The sequence below is a fragment of the Pinus tabuliformis genome, chromosome 2_2 (assembly GCF_031772625.1).
Source record: "Pinus tabuliformis cultivar Carrire ecotype Pingquan chromosome 2_2, CPIR1, whole genome shotgun sequence".
NCBI classification, from domain to species: Eukaryota; Viridiplantae; Streptophyta; class Pinopsida; order Pinales; family Pinaceae; genus Pinus; species Pinus tabuliformis.
In genome coordinates, this window is record NC_142300.1 from 1,056,646,758 (window position 1) to 1,056,661,377 (window position 14,620).

The window sequence follows — 14,620 nt, forward strand, 5'->3', positions numbered from 1 at the left end:
TAGAGTCAAGAAAAGGTTGATAGTGCACTCTCTGCCATCTCTGTTTAGAGATTGGGGGTGTGGGCTGTACCAACCACCAAAAAAACGCAGTCTTATGCTTTCATGCAAGCTGCCACATAGTTATTTTAGTTATAGATCCATGCATGCACTCTTTCTCCACTTTAGTTCTCTGTTCCTGAGCCATCACAAGCCTCATTTCCATCCTACCTATTCACCCATACACTTCCTCCACTCCTCCATCACCCAAAACTCCAACCACAGACCTTCCTGTAGAAATCCCGAGACTTCCTGTAGGATCCCCTGCAGACATCCTGTAGAAGCCTGCAAACTCGGTTGCTGAACATCTGGACGTGTGGAACTTCTGTGGGATGATGTTAGAGATCCCCTGGAACCTCTCCTAGCCCCCCCTGACCTTTCCCAAGCTTTCCTTCCTTTCGCACCACCTCTGCACAACCAAACCCTAATAAGAAACAAAAACATCATCACTCCAACCATTTAAGCAAAAATACAAAAACATGTTATTTTCAATAAAAGTAGTTTAAGTTCATGCATTTTACATCATTAGAAGTAATGGCATCATTTCCAGACACTTGCACTCCACCCATTGCATCCTAGAGGTTAAGCTAGTCAGATTAGGGTTTACTAGGGTTTCCATGTTTTGGTTGGCTTTCAGTTCATTTTTGCAAAATAGATTAATTTCCTTTAAGATAGCCTTCGTCCATCATTTAGCAAGCTTCTTCTGAGAGCATATAGAAGTTGGCTTGAGCCCTAGCGGACTTGTGCCAGCTGACCAAGTGACAGCTGCGACAAGAGCTAGTACTTGTGCATACAGCACCGTCGCTTCCAAGTTTGTACGAACTACCGGGTTGATAAAATTAGAGATAGGAAGCTCCAGGAGTTGTAGCATTATTGCTACAATACTGGAGCCCACCAATCAACATAGAGCATTCAAGGAGTTTCAAGTTTGGGAGCATGTGTACTTGCGCATCAAACCCAAGAGGAGATCTTTGAGGATTGGTCATGTGCCAAGTTGGCACCTCGGTATTGGGGGCCTTTTGAGATCCTTGAGAGGATTGGATCAGTGGCCTACCGACTTGCATTGCCGCAAATAATGAAATTCCATTATGTTTTCCATGTTTCATTACTTAAGAGATATGTCCAAGATGTTTATCATGTGATTGATTGGTCTGTATTGTAGGTGGAGCAATAGGGAGAGCTCCAACCAATATCTCAGTGCATTTTGTAGTGGAAATAACTCATGCTGTAGAACCGAGCAATCGAACAAGTTAAAGTGTAGTGGAATCAATTTGGGCCTGATAAAGCTACATGGGAGAAGGTTGATCAAATGCGGGCTTTGTATCCTTCCTTATTTGTTATTTGAGTAGATGTGATTGGTTTATGTGTTTTGGTTCATATTGATATATTCAATGTGTATTGTATATACTGCATCGATTTATGTTATAAAGCTCCAATAAGTAGTGTGTTCTAAATATTGCATCGAGTGTTGTTATAAAGCTCCAATAAGCAGTACGGTGTTCATGGTTTTAGTAATTTGGTATGATGTAAATGTTGCATCAAGTTGTGTTATAAAGCTCCATGGGTAGCATGTTTTTTGGCTATATGCATCATTGAACACTGAGGATGGTGTTCCCCCAAGGGGGGAGGGGTTTGTAACAACCCCTGGTTGATTTTCCATGTAAATAAAATAGGACCAAGGTCATGGGACACATATTCCAATGTGAATGATTGGGAAAACCATCTTAGTTGGCATCACTTGTGATTGATAATCACTATGGAAATTGGCAAAAGCAAACAGGAAATAGTTGGGTTTTAAATATAAAAATAAAGGAAAATAGGAGAAAGGGAAGGTGAAGAGACACAAATTTGCATGTAAGAGAAATTAGAGGGAAAATGAAGAAAATAGAGGCATTAATGATAAAATTACTTCAAAGAAACAATCAGTAGATTTTGACAGTTTTGTGGTGGAGCTATCTCATTTCATCCTCTCATTCTCTCATACTCTTCCACACTTAGAGCATTCTTGGAGCATGCTTGGATCACACTAGCATTCACTTGTATTTGGAGAAAGAAGGAAAAGGAGAGCAAGGGAATGCAAGGGAAAAGTTGGATCAGTAACTAGAGTAGGTGTTAGGGTCCTACAAATTATAGGATCTCAAGGTGATTGAGTATTTTGTATTTGGGATTTCATAGTGTACATAATTTCACATAATTTCAATATTCAAATGATTTCCAAAAATATATGAAAAAGAAAATGAAAAGAGGGTATGTTAAAAAATAAATAAGAAAAAAAGGAAATAAGAACCCCACAAAAAAAAAATAGAAAATAATATGGAAAGTGTTGCAAGTCTAAATGCCACTACTGATAACTTAGTTCTTTTAGTTTATTATCAAATAAGGTTGTGTGCAAATTGTTTTTAAATGCCACAGTGACTAAAGTTTTGTTCAAATCATGCAGTTTAATCATGATTGAACCCATTTAAATTTCTATTCAATAGGTTAGTGAAGGAAGATTTACCAAACAGTTTAATCATGGTGAATCATTAGCTAGGTAGAAATAAAATTGTTTCAACAGTTTAATCTAAATCAATGGTGAAATAAGTGATAGAATAAGATAGATTTTCATTAAAAAAAAGTGATTTGGTCTGCTAGTTTAAATGCACCCTCCAAAGCAAGAAGAGGAAGAAAATGTTAGCTTATAAAAATAATTGAAATCAAAGGGTAGGTAGAAAAAGAATGGTGATTTCAGGGAAAGCATGAAAATTTTATCCTAAGTCAAATGTTAAACATTATTTTCATGCGAAGGAGAAAAGAAAAAGGATAAAGGTTGTATTCTAAGGTTTGCTATATAAAAAGATATTTGGTACATTATTCCCTATTCCTAAGTTTCACCAACCCAAAATCATTCCCCTGCTATATATTTCATTTCCCTACCCCACTATATGCTCAAATTCATTCCACGTCATACATTAAATTCATCTCCCTACCTCACCGTATGCCCATCACATCACGTTTAAACACCGCCACTTTTCACCTTATGCGAACCCGCCATTCTCGCATCCGACGACCGATATTATGTTTCAGCCCCTCCTCACCATCTGAACTATACCGTCGAGGGGGGCGGGGGGGTCCGAAATGGGCAGTATTCAAACCTGCGCCCACCGCAACGTGTCACCATCTCATGCTTTCGTACCCCCCCTTGTCAAAACCACTAACCACCTCAGGCCCCCTTCGAAATTTGTTTTCTCTGCCACATGAAACCACCGCCCTATACATTACGCTCGTGCCACATCAATCCCATCATCCAGATCAGTGTTTTAGGGCTCATCAAACCCTAATTTCAGTTGTTACATGCCCTAAACAAGTCACCCCTTTGAATGCCTCCTTCCCAGACAGTTTTATGACTTGAAGACATCCAGAAATCACCTCTAGAGGGACCCACGCAGGTAGTCCCATGTAACGGTGTGCTGCAGAGCAGTTAAGTCCATGCCAGGGTGCTCTGCAGAGCACTTTGGCTTCCTTTCATCTGTGCTGCAGAGCAATTAAGTCCATGCCAAGGTGCTCTGCAAAGCACTTTGGCTTCCTTTCATCTGCGTTGGGCGAGTTTGAGCGAAATTCACATAGGGTTTAGGGAATATTCTTATCTGTTGGAGTCATCTACAAGGTTCCCTCACTTATCAACTCCTATGAGCTCAAAAATGGATGAGGAATGAGTTTAGATGCATCCTATCCTCTCATCCCTTCCTCCATGGAACTAATTCTAAGTATGGAAGGCCATTCAATGCCACCATTTATGACAAAACCTCCTTCATCTCCCTATAAATTGACCACTCGTCTAAGCGATCAGGGGCTGGATTATGTTGAATTGTAAGGAGATAATGTTGCTGTGAGATTTGGCTTTGAAGCAAGTATTGTAATGCTACAAGTTTTTCATGCTTTTGATGTGATGAGGATGGGATCCAAGCTGGAGGAATGACTTTGAATCAGACAAAATGGTTGTAATTCCTTCTTCTATATAATAAAGTGTTCGAACCTTTCTCCCATATGTTTTTATTGTTTTATAATGCTTATATGTGTGAAATGTATCTGATTCTATTCAGTTATATTCAATAGATCTTTTGCTTTGATCGATTCTTTGTTTTTTTGTTGTGTTTACAGGTACTTCTCAAGCGTATTAAGTACGAGAAGGAGTGACAGGATCGATACAAAGGAGACAAGAGGAAAGCGGAACTACAAGTAGGTCTTCTCATCTTCTCATCTTATCTATTGCTTATAGGGAATGACTAAAATACTTTAAACTGTTGTTCTAGATATGGCTACTTATCTAGGGAATTAGTATTTATCCATAGATACCAAATTCTCCAAAACAAGTTGGCAACTACGCTGGGGAAGATCCTCTTTCCTAGTAGCTTATACACCTCCTAAGACATCCTTGCATACCCTACTTGTGTTCATTGATTGTAATTCAGCTCTTTTGCATTGAAAATTTGGTTAAAACTATGTCAAATTGCCTTTTGAAATGGCTCACTGTCACCAGTGCAGGCTTGTGAGGGACACAGTGCACTGCAGAGCACCCCTGGCTTAGGGACAGTGCTCTGAAGTGCATTGTCTCCCATTCAGGGCTGCACTGATCCTCCTAGGGTCAGTTTCCCACCTTTGGAATGTGTTTTTGCCAAATTTTCTCTGTTTGTTTGTTTGTTGATTGATCAATGAATGTTATGTCTCAGAGAACAAGTTTCTATCTCCTTGTCTAGCCCTACTTTGACTTGATTGATTAATGTTTCTTAAATGTTTTCTTTATCATTATCAGTCTATAGTCAAAGTTAGAATATAGTTGATTAATCTTTGATTCGAAAGAAAGTGTCGTAAAGTCTTCTTTTCCTTCGAAACAGAACTGTCGTAAAAGTCTTCGTTCTTATGAAATATTGATTGATTGTATGTGCATATTTCCTTTTGTTCATATTCACATTAAGGAAATCGAAAAGAAATACATGCATGTTGCATTCAAAAATTTTGTGTGTGCTCATAGGAATAGTGTAGGGAAATTGCATTAGATTGTGCTCTTTGCTCTTTGATCGAAAGAAATCTGATTGCTCTATCCCTAAGTAGCTAGGATTTTCATTGTTAAATTGAATGGAAAGAATGCTTATCATGATAGTTGCATTCCTAGGAATTTCAGAATACATCACGTGGTGAACTTGAAAGGAAAATTCCTAAGCAAGATCAACTTAAAATTAACATCAATTTACCTAATGGAGCATTGTCATTAACGAAAACATTTAGTGGTTCTAGGCTAGAGACGTGTTCTGGCGTTGTAAAACAAAGTAGTTGTCGCTAACTTGTCTGCAATACATCCCGAGTGTGATACCTCATTCCACGTACGTGAGTATATCGTAGCTCGTCCACGTACCTTCAGGTATATAGGGCGGTGTTACAGTACGTAAAGTATATGGGAATGCTCTCACTGTGTGGTTTTGCATTAGACAATGCTTATACGGACTGGGCCTCCACGTACCTTCGGGTATATATGGGAGGACAACACTAGGTTGATATCCATCCTTAGGTAACCGAGTCAGTCGCCTTGTACACTGTGATACACCGAACACGGCATTCGAGGAGTTTGCCTGCCCATACTTCTTGGTCGCCAAGAGGTATTCTGCAGTTCATAGTTTCTTGGTAAACCTTTTGCCTAGCTTACCCCTTTTTGTTTATTTCTTTTTTGATAATAAAATTAATCAGCAATCGTGGAGGAACATCAACCCTTACCCCGTCGTTCGTGGAGAACAACGAGTAAACCACCTTTACCGCCCAAAGCTACACCTATTCGGTCAAAGCGGTCTCGCCTAACTGAGTCAAGTAGATCAAGAACTCCTAGTTCTTCATCTGAATTACCTAAATCATCTATTTCGGTAAGTACTGAGACTCCAGTTACTCCAACCATTTCTGGTACATCCATTTCTGAAGAAGAAGTTTCACAATTACCTGAGGACATTAGCACTGATCCTAGTGAAACAATAACCGAAGTTGTTCAACAACAAGTTGATCCTCAACTTGAAGTTGCTCAGCAATAAATTACTTCTGAACTTGAGTTAGTTCAACCAGAATTTAATCCAGAACCTATCATAGTTCAAACAGAAGTTACATCTGAACTTGAAGTTGTTCAGGAACCTCTTTCTAAAATTGTTGTTCTTTTACCCGAACATCTGGACTTCGAATTTGAACATTCAAAAGTTGTTACTTTACCAAAAGACGATCAACCAGTTACCCCTCAGACATTAGTAACTACTGAAACTTCCACTTTATCAACACCATAAATATTTTACGGACCAGATGGTGAAGTTCTTCCACTCGATTTAATTGTTGTCGAGGAAGAATTGGAAGAATATTCTACACCTGGAACCCCATTCTACTTTGGAACTGGGCTTTATCTTTACCCTCATACTCCTCACTTTACTGCTTCATTTGATCCTGCTTCTTTTCAAGTACCCGTTGATTCTTTAGGACAAATTTTGGGTCAGTTAACTATGGCTGAACAACCGTCAACATCCCAAACTATATCATCTGATGCAGCTGTGGTAGAATCTTCTGTTGCAACCTCTTCAATGTTTTCTACCACACCTGAGTCGCACCTATATGGTGAATCATCCATCCCAGTTGGTTACCAATCTTTATCTAGAACCCACTCAGGGGTTGCTTCTACACCATGGTCATCACCCATGTCCTCAACCGGAATTCTACCTGGTTCTTCTTTAACGGGAACTCAACAGTTTGATCCTGCATATCAATATCAAGCTGGGCAATCTAGTCAACAAAGACCTATGTATCCATTAAATATTGGATTGCCACCATATGGAGAGCAATATGCTTATTCACCTTATCCTCCCTATGGAGGACCATCATATGGTAGTATCCTGTAGTATTCAGGTCAGCCTGGAATTCGAGTTTGTCAATGGAAACCAACAATGCCAGTTCAACCAAGGCTTGTGTATCCAACACAACCAATGCAAACTGTGTCAGCTATTCCTACTACACCTGTTGTTACTATTGTACCACAGTCACAAGTTCAAACTATTGTATCTCAACTGGTACAAATTGGTCCTTCTACCTCACAACCACAAGTTTCGGGTCAAGAAGTTCAAGTTTCTCAGGCTATTGTACAACAACCACTTGTGTCCGGGGTTCAACAACCTCAGGTTAGTATACCCTTATCTGGACTGACTCAGGCTTACACTGGTATAGTTTATTCACAACCTGGCCAACCTTTCATTGTTGGGCAACAACAATCGTTAAATCAACAATAGTTGTACCAACAACAACAACAGTTGATTCAACAACCGTGGCAGCCCCAATTTCAACAGCCTCAATTCCAACAATTCCAACCCCAATTTGGACCTACCCAACAGGCTCAACCTGGGTTTGGACAGTATCAAGCTTACCAAGGTCCTGGTCAACAAGGCTTTGCAGGTTATGGACAACCGCAAATTCAACCTGGTTATCAACAACCACCCTATGCCAGATTTGTTCAACAACAACCTTATCAAGGTTACCAAATGAAAATGCCCTATGTTGGTATGCAAAGACCTATTGCTCAAGAAATTCCATCATATCCTGGGTATGCTCAACCTGACCTGAATCGACAGTTTCCATTTGTAGCAACTTTAGAATTACCAGATTTAAATCAACTCACTAATGATCCAATCTTATATGCACCTTGGTGGCCGGTGATTCTGCATAAGTTACCTTCTGAAATTCCAAAATTCAATGGAAATCCCAGAGAAGACCCATCAAATCATGTCATGAACTTTCATTTGTGGTGTTCAACAAACTCCTTAAATGATGATTCGGTTCCCGTCTTTTCCAACAAACTCTTACTGGTCCAGCTTCTAAGTGGTACATTGAGTTACCACGAGCTTCTTTCGACAACTTTACGACTTTAGCCACCACATTTCTAACCCACTTCCAGTTACCTATCAGATACGAAACTGGAACAGAACTCCTAACCAACTTTAAACAGACCACTGCTACCCATATATTAGATCATATTCATGAGTGGCGGCGTCGTCGTCGAATGGTTAAGACATATGTTCCTGATCAGCTTTTGGCTGAGTGGTTCATAAAATCCTTGTTGCCATCAATCACCGAGGATGTGGCAAAAGGTGGAGTTGTCATAGCAGAGAAAGTAATTGCTCGTGCCCAATACTTGGATTTGATTTACACATAATCCGGCACGCTCTACGACAAAATTCTCAATGCACCCCAACCAGCTTTCACTGTTCCTCCTCCTTTTTGTTGGGAAAAGTATCTATTCAGAACGCCCCTATCCCACTCTAAGGTGTGATAGTGCCTTAGCAACAAACAAGGAAAACTACTTGAGTATTATTCTTTATGAAATGTAAATGAGGAGAAAGGATGTAACTAACCTGTGTCTTCCGCTAGTTTGTTGATCCAAATCGCTCCTCTCTTCAGTAGCTCCCAGCTCCCTGCTCCCTTACCGGCCCAGCTTCACCGAATTCCTGCAAGATCACAAGAGAGAGAAACTACACAAAGATATAGATGTACATTCATAAAAAGCTCAGGATCAGATTAAGCTAAACATGCAAATATAACAAAACATCATTGATACACAGCATGTAGGAGAAACTCAAATAGTTTATTGATATGATAATAAATTCCAAGAGGAGATACAACCAAGTGAGTCCCGATCCAGCATCTACCTCCCAGCAAAGGAATCCCTTCCTCTCCTCCAACAAAGCATAAATCACCCAATGTACTAATCTCAATCTCAAACCAACAGCAATTCTCTGCAAAGTACAAAATTCCAGCCTCTGGATCTCTGGGATGAGGGATCCATATATAGATGTAAGCAGAGAGGATGAGTCAGCTTATGTTTTGACTTGTGGCTTCTCTCTGTCAGTTCTTGCTTCCACTTGGAGACTGAGAGCCTCTTACTCATCACTTGGTCGAATTCAGTGAGGCAAGTGTCATTGGAGAAGATTCTGGAAGCTTCCATGGTCTTTCCACCTCGTTGAATGACTCTGCCACTTGTCATTTCCCGCTCAACGCACCTGGGTAGTGCATTCAAGTGCGTTGCAACGCACCTAGACAGTGTACTGGGGTGCTTTGCAACGCAGGCAGCTAGTGGAGCACTTGAATTGATCCTGAATTGACTGTTTCTGAGTGGTTTTTGGTGGAGAACTTCTGGGAGAAGCTGTCATTGGTTGACCTTGTTCCTTTAGGAGCTGTAACAACATCTTTAGGGACTTTGGATCCCTTGGATTATGGACATTTCATGCTCAAAGTTGTAAGGCACAAAAATGTCTATAACACTCCTCCACAATCGAGTAAGGACTCTCATTCCAGCGATGGTGTGATAAGTTCTTCTAGCATGCAAATGGCAGGAAGACCATCTGGTCAAACCCTTGCCATTACCAATCAAACTACCAATGCATCAGACAACACTCTTGCTTCTGAAGTTAATGTTGTGTCATCTGACAAAGCCAAAAATCAAAAGAAACTAGGAGGCAAGAAGAAGGGGAAAAACAAGAAGAAACAAGATAATTCCCCTCAAGAGAAATCATATGATTCCTCTACTTTGGCAAGGAAACCTCATTATCCATGTCTAATTTGTAATGACGAGCATTTTACAAGAGATTGTCCACACAGCTCAGAAGTCTCTAAAATTCTAAAGACTTCTAACACATCTGCAGTGTTGACTAATCCATTTCCAAACCCGGAGACACATTTGGTTGTGACAGACCATGCTTCCACATCCCAAGTACTCATGTTATCCATCACAAAGCCACAAAATGAAGTTTTTGTGTCAACGAGAAATAAAGATTACGGAAATCCACCGTCATCGTTGAATAACCAGGCCACTGATCAACCTAATCCTTCGACTTCGAATTCATTTGAAAATATTCCACCACCTATTGCACCGAAGTTGACAATAAAACCACCAAAGGGAGTTGTGCATAAATCGACATTTAACCCTCGAACTCGAGCAACTCAGAACTATAACATAGTGGAAGATCTTGCTCAATCACCTTCTGCTATGTCAACACTCGAGGTGTTACAAAACTGTCCCTCCCAGAAGTAGGCTTTACTGTCAACAATCGACGAAATAGACCCTAAGGATTCCAATCTTGTGGTTTTTAACCATGCGGGATATACACCACAGTTACTGGCGTAGTTAGCTTTCCTAATTCAAGTAAAAGCTCTCAATAAGAATGTTCACTGAACAATTATTGATGAGGGGGCATCTACTTGCATTATGTCAATGAGCTGCTGGAAAACACTTGGTTCACTATTGTTGTCATGATCACCAGCCACGTTAAAATCTTTTGACGGACGAACATATACTCCTTGTGGGTTTTTGAGTAACCTACAAATCGAACTAGGGTGAAAAACAGTTACTGTTGAAGTTGAGATAGTTGACGGACCCCTCAATTACAACATTTTACTGGGAAGGCCATGGGTATATGCTATGGCTGTCGTGGTTTCTACGTACTTTCGTACTATAGCATTCCCTCATAAGGGTGGAAGCACAATTATCAATCACCTTGCCTTCTTTGCATCTAGTTCACAGGCTACGGGAAGCATTCCGTTGGTACATGGACCCCCACCGTCACTTCAAAGTGTTGGAATAGGTCTCTTTAAAGATCCTTCCCTAATGGGTACTTTTACATTACCATCACCATCTAATTTGGTGGAAGTAGTAAGAGTAGAGACTTGCAACATGATTTCCTCCACCTCATCTGATTTAAGGAGGATTACCAACAATTCTGAAGTTGATAGTAATACTGAGGTTATGCCACTAAGCCCCATTGAGCTAGCATAGCAATCAATTTTTCTGGCTTGTGCGGCAAACCCAAATCCACTTTCACCAATTGTATGGGTAGACTGTTCATTAGAATATGGTACTTCTTCGGATCCTTTCTCACGTATACATTCTACGGATGAAGGAATCGTCCAATCAATGATGATAGGAGAAGAACCTTGGGAAGATTATCATCATCGTTCCCATCTTCTAGATGACATCAAAGATTATTCAAATGAACTAAACCACCCTTCAGTTGTTGATTTCCTTTCGAATTCAGTTTTCATAGACACAGTAGAATCTGAGCGAAACCTGTCAAATATTGAAGAAACGATTTCTATTAATATTTTGACCAAACCTAATGTTGTATAGAACATTCATGTCGGCAAATATTGTTCTCCATCAGAACTTGATAGTTATCGTACTCTCTTCGTGAATTTTGAGATATATTTACATGGTCTTACGAGGAGATGTCAGGCATTGACTCTAGTATTGTTGAACATGAAATCAAAATGTACCCTGATGTCAAGCCAGTACGACAGTGGCTTTGACCTGTTCATCCAAAGAAATCCGTTGCAATTAAAGCAGAAGTTGAAAAACTTTTGCGTGTTGGTTTCATTTACCCTGTACCTCTTACTGACTAGGTTTCCAACATTGTTCCTGTCATGAAGAAACAAGGGACAATTTGAGTGTGTGTTGATTATAGGGATGTAAATCAGGCATGTCCAAAGGAAAATTATCCTACTCCTTTTATCGACCAGATTATTGACGAATGTGCCGGATGCGAAATATTTTCATTTATGGATGGTTTTTCCAGCTACAATCAAATCAATATCTGCCCACAAGACCAATCTAAAACAACTTTTATTTTTCCATGGCGCACATTCGCGTATAGGAAACTCCTATTCGGTTTGAAGAATGCATATAACTGATATGGAGAAATCAAAGACATATAACTGATATGGAGAAATCAATCACACATAACACAGAAGAATTCGCCCGGGGAAAGCCTTAGCCTCAAACCCCACTCTCTGTATTATCATACATAGGATTTATACAAAGCCTTAGCTCTCACATAGCTAGCCAGCTCTCAGTACAATCCTCACAGATGAAGGTGGAAATACATCAGGATTACACAAAGCCTTAGCTCTCATAGCTAGCCAGCTCTCAGTGCAATCCTCCTGGATGCTCACAGGCAATCAAGACTTCTCCTCTGCCCTCCAAGCCTCCTATTTCCTTGCGCAGTTTTTCCTGGGTGATCCTCCTGTTACCAAGTGTAACACTGATCTCACACCCTATAAAACTGCACAATCCTCAAGGAACCTTAATCCTTCTACTTGGATGATTTTCCTTTATAGGAAAAATCCATCCAACTGATAGTACATTGTCCCTCCTCTGATCTCAACTAGGTCTTTCTCTGAACTGACATGCATGAGTTATTCATGAGAGAATCTTCAGTTATCTGAAGTACAGCAGTTATATGCAAGCATGCATTAACTAACTGAACTTACTTAATTTAAACAAACTGTTTAAATCAATCTAACTGGACTTGACTCAATTAATTGAGATAACTAATTACAACTCAAATTAGAACTCATCCTTATCTCTTTAACTGATGGATAAATTCCTCAATTAATAGAGACTCTGTTGCATGTCCTCACATAGACTTCATGTTTGATTTTCCTTAACTAATTAACTCAAGATGAATTAATTAATTAATTTTCAAATTGTTGTTAATATCAAATTCGAATTTTACTTCCTATTTTTAGTCCTGGGACTGACTAAAATAGGAATCCATCCTGAACTACTAAAAATAGAATGCTATTTTTAGCACTTCCATTTTTCATTCCCTGTTGCTCAATCCAGCACTGGTACCCAAACTGCTATTTATAGCAGTGCTATTTTTAGCACTTATATTTTTAGCATTTCTTGTTGCTATTTTCAACACTCCCTCTTAACAAGAAAGGTTTCAACTTGAACCCGATCCTGTACCTATGGAATGTTCTACATGCAACACTTCTACTAAGTGTGGTTGCTCCAGCAACTCTCAGAACAAAAAAACTCCCAACTTACCTCAATGTTGGGCTAGAAACATACTCTGATGCTAAAGCTCTACCTGTTGCTGACAAGTGCTCCCTCTCTGACCTCTGAGCTGTTGCAACATTCCATGCATCTCGCACCGTTGCACACCTCTTTGTGCCATCCTGCACTGGTGCAACACTCCTGTGCCTCTCGCATTGCTGCATTCTGCTAGCTGTACACAATCCTAGGACTCCTGCACGGTAGCTCTCTATGCCGCTCCATCCGCATCTGTCTCTACCCAATCAACCAGTCCTGCTACTCCCCATCGAGGCTCCTGTAGCAAATTCGAATCAAAGAGGTTGGGTACCTCAAGGATCCTGCCCCTCCTCCTTGGGACAATCACTCCACATCGCCCCACCTCCTACCTGGAGGTATGGCTGCATGTGATCCCTCTGCCCACCTGGCTCAAAGTTTCCCCCTGCTGGAGGTCTCTACATGAGTAGATGTCTCTACTTGATATCCTCTCAGCTTCTCTAGTTGTGGCTGCTCCACAACCTCCTGAAGTTGCTTCACCAATCATGGCTCCTCCACAATCGTTTGAGACTTCTTCTAGCACTGCATGTTGAGAGGTAGTGTACGCTCCCTCTCAACCACCAAGTCTCCAACAGTTTCCTTGCTCCTCAAGGCTTTGCATGCAACTTGAACCTCAAGTGCATATAGGTTCTTGGCTAACACATCAATCTGTTTCATCTTTCTTGCTGTCACGAAATTTTCTAGAAAAAGAGTTGATTTTAAATCAACGATATCTCCCTCATCCGAACTCCGATTCAACCAATTTTTTATTTTTTTTGGGTACTTTTCCGCAAGGAATCCAAATCTACTATTTGTTTCTGAAAATTTTGTACAGAAATTTTCAGATCTGCTCTGTAAACTCTCGACCCAAAAATCAAAACTTTGAAATCTCCTCTCAGTATATTGTTCTCTCATTTGATCACCTTTGCTCTGATACCATGTAGAACTTTTTCTACAAAACCTCCCTCTGATACCATGTACAATTTTTCTACAAATCAGCTAGCTCTGATACCATGTATAAATTCCCACTGTAGATCACCTGCTAATGCAATGTACTAAAGCAAAACACTTGATCTACTTCTACAAACAATTTAGCGGAAGCTTAATCAAACATGAGCAACATCAATAAGAACACATATAACGGATATGGAGAAATCAATCACACATAACATAGAAGAATTTACCCAGGGAAAGCCTTAGCCTAAAACCCCACTCTATGTATTATCATACATAGGATTTATATAAAGCCTTAGCTCTCACATAGCTAACCAGCTCTCAGTACAATCCTCACAGAAGAAGGTGGAATTACATTAGGATTACACAAAGCCTTAGCCCTCACAGCTAGCCAGCTCTCAGTGCAATCCTCTTGGATGCTCACATGCAATCAAGACTTCTCCTAAGTCTTCTCCTCTGCCCTCCAAGCCTCCTATTTCCTTGCGCAATTTTTCCTGGGTGATCCTCCTATTACCAAGTGTAACACTAATCTCACACCGTGTAAAACTACACAATCCTCAAGGAACCTTAATCCTTTTGCTTGGATGATTTTCCTTTATAGGAAAAATACATCCAACTGATAGTACATTGTCCCTCCTCTGATCTCAACTGGGTCCTTCTCTGAACTGACATGCATGAGATATTCATGAGAGAATCTTCATTTATCTGAAGTACAACAGTTATATGCAAGCATGCATT